The sequence below is a fragment of the Miscanthus floridulus genome, chromosome 16 (genome assembly GCF_019320115.1).
Source record: "Miscanthus floridulus cultivar M001 chromosome 16, ASM1932011v1, whole genome shotgun sequence".
NCBI classification, from domain to species: Eukaryota; Viridiplantae; Streptophyta; class Magnoliopsida; order Poales; family Poaceae; genus Miscanthus; species Miscanthus floridulus.
This window is the reverse complement of record NC_089595.1, coordinates 54226317-54229894: the sequence shown is the minus strand read 5'-3', so window position 1 is coordinate 54229894 and position 3578 is coordinate 54226317.

Here is a 3578-nt window from a genome sequence, read left to right as displayed (position 1 = left end):
TTGCCTAGGATGTTTTACTTTGTCAATTGGCATGAAACTTTTACAGTAGTCTTTTGGTAGCATTAGTAAGGCACTGTAAATTTCTGAGAATTTATGATGCACGTTTAGTATATGTTTATTATTTAACCTAAGTATCTAAATAAAATAATAAAGGCATTTAAATAAATAGTTTGGGCTTTACCATTATGTTTTCTTGAGTGTATTTGGTATGCTTGAACTGTTGGTAGACTTTGTGTTGTCAAAATTTGAATGCTTACATGAAGTAAAAGTATTGTTGCTTTATAATTCGAGTTGGGAGGGCATTCGGACAGATTCTGTAGTTTAGTGTGTTGCATAGTGAAAATGATGTTTTCTTTAAAAATGGTTAATAACAAGGTTGTAGGTAACTTCTTCATGTATCTTGTGTTAAAATTTCAGGACCATAGGCCAAAGAGTTTAGGAGTTATAGCTGTTTAAAGTTAGTATTTCCGAATTGCTTGCTCTCTGGAATTTCTGGACAGCACTGGATTGATTGTCTATTTTGGTTAAGATAAGTTGTGAATTAGCTTTTGGTGATTAAATATGAGTTGTAGACAATTAAATAAGCTTTCCAGAAAGTCCAATATCACCACATTTGGATAAGAAGAACTTCTGTTATGAGTAAAACAAGTAGCTGCTGTTTTGTAGTGTGGTACATGAACTGCTGAAGTGTTTGATTGAGTAATTAAGAAGAGATATGCACATACTCAGTAAAACACGATACACTTGTTATTACTTCAGCACCATGATGTTAAGAATATATACAAGAATGCATTCATCATATATCATCATATTATACTTGTCGGCATGCATACATTCGCAATACCTTATACCATATTCAAGCATCTAGGATCGGAGGAAGAAATAACGTTGCTGGAGTTCGACGAAGGAGAGGAAGGGGACCAGCAGGAGATTCCTCAAGCCGCAGCTCCCGAAGGCAAGGAGCAGAACCCAAAAGAGCTTCTGAAGTGCCCTGATCACCGCCCCACTTCCTTTCTGAAAGGCAAGCCCCGGAGCATTCTAAGTCTCCCAGTATTTTACAAAAATATTACTCAAGTTCATATGATTGATGCATTAGGTTATAAGAGTTGAATGGAACCACTTGATGCATATAAATTCCTTGTCCAGATATATACACCGTTAACCCTGTGTAGGTCCAGGATCAAATATATGCTTAGCCATGCTTAGACCGGTAGAAGTCGGGTGATTTCCTGTAACCTGTGAGATATAGGTGGATACCGGAGCACGGTTGGCTATATTTGCTATCGTGGAACAGAACCATGGGGTAAAAGAAAATCGAGGTCGGGAGGAGTCTATGCGTAGGTTGACTCATGTGATTCCGTCTATGCCGATTAAGGACCGTACCATTGTTGGCGCTTCTGACAGGATTGAATGCATGCCTATCACTTAGCTGGCCGGATAACTCGTTCCGACCGCGAAGCCGAGTAGCTCAACTCAGGCTAGGTCCCGTTCTGTTGTGCACTCCTTGTAGGGAGTCAGACTGAGCCCAAGGGCAGGCTAGGCCTGGACATCTTGGCATTTGGTGTCCCCAACTGTGCGACACGGTACGAACCTGTGAAATGTGGACCTGAGTTGTACTAAAGGTGACCTAAGGCGACTAATGATCTGGTCTGCTTGGGTTTGTGTTAGGAATAAATTCCCAGCTAGTTGAAATTGATTCAAATCGTCGTCTCTCCCGGATAGTGAGAAACTTGGCTAGTCCCAATATCGTAGTAACTGTGTTATGGAACATGATGGTTCAAATGAACATGGAATTACAATACCTGCTATGGTTACTATTGTATGCTTTTAAAATGATATACCACATGTTTGGCACAGGTTAGTTGCTAATTTAGAGATGGATAGTTATAATAAACTTGATAACGGAATCATAATTGTATAACTGAGTTAATCGCTTTTATGCAAAATGTTGTCCAGCTACCTCCACTTATACAGCCTTGCATGATCCTTGGAGTCATTTTATTTCTGGTTTATGACGGGTAAGTCTAGCTGAGTACCTTCCTGTACTCAGGGTTTTATTTTCCATTGTTGCAGATGGCACTATGTATCATGGTTATTGCAAGAGTTGCTTCTATCCCACTGTGGATGAGGAGTAAGCCTTGGGCAGTCTTCTTATTAACTCCTTCTACATGCTTTTGTGGATTGTGATCCTATCTTGGCACTGTATTAAACTATGTTGGCAAATGCTACTTCAAACTTAATTTGCTTCCACTTTTATCTATCAAACTCGGTTTGTAATAACTTTGTTTCATTCTCTGATGATGAAAATGTATCTGTGAACTTTCTGTAATATGTGACATGTATGTTGAATCATGTATGATCTTGGTTGTTGTAAATCGTTTATTGAGACCCATCGTGGTACTCGACGGACTACTGGGTTTATATGGGTTCAAGTATGACAGTGCGACCGCTTGTGGGCTGCCATTGTACTTGTACTCTTATAAATTGGTTGGTTCTATGACAATTCTCCCACACAAAGCATTGGTCTTGCCTGTGGGAAAGAACTTGGCTAGGAAGGCAGTGGAGCAGTTATCCCTTATAGTATTTCTATCTTTGTTAGAGTAAAATCATTGCTTCGCCTTCCCCAAAAGTGATGCCGATCTCCAAGAAGTGTTGGAGATGTGCACTTGCATCTTCATGTGCTTTTCCACTAAACTAGCTTGCTTGCACCATGTTGATGAGGGCTGGCTTGAGCTCAAATCCATTATATCCGACATTGACTGTCGGTCCAGTATGGATGTTGGCCGTAGTTGGAGCAGAGAATTCACGAAGAGTCCTATTAGCCATAGCTTCAAATTTAGGTGTTAAGCTTCACCTTATATGGTTGTCTTCTGACTTTAAAGCTAGAACTTTCTTGAGTTTAGCTCTAGTCCTCCTGATTAATGCTTTTGGATCTTCAACATAGTTTGTCGAAAGGTCAAAACCAGTCATACATTACCCTGCATAAAATACACATGTAGACAAGACAAGGGTAATCCTGTTTGAGCAAAGGTCAATGGTTTTCCTCGATCACATCAATAAGTATAAGTTTATCAATACTTCCTTTGTCTAGCTACCTTCTCCGGCAACGGCGCCAGAAATGCTTGTTGGTATTTATTAACTTGTCACTTGTTTTAAGTAGTCACCTGTAATATGCCTACATCTCCTAGCATCACTTGTACGAGGTTTTCATCCTTAATGATGGTGCTAGAAATGCTTGTTGGTACTACATAGCATTACTACTAGAATAGTACTAAGTTCTTTATTTATTTATGTGACTAGGAAGAATATATATATATATATATATATATATATATATATATATATATATATATATATATATATATATATATATATGAAAGGAATCTACAAGCGCATAGATAATTATACCATTGAAGCACTTCACCAGGGAGTATTTCAGGTATCGTTATTTATATTTTTTACCATAGGGAAGGTCTTTCACGAACATGTATTGATACCTTATACTATTGATGGAGAAATAAACCATAACCAATATTCTACTCATAATAGGGGTAAGTCATAGGATAAGATATATGATA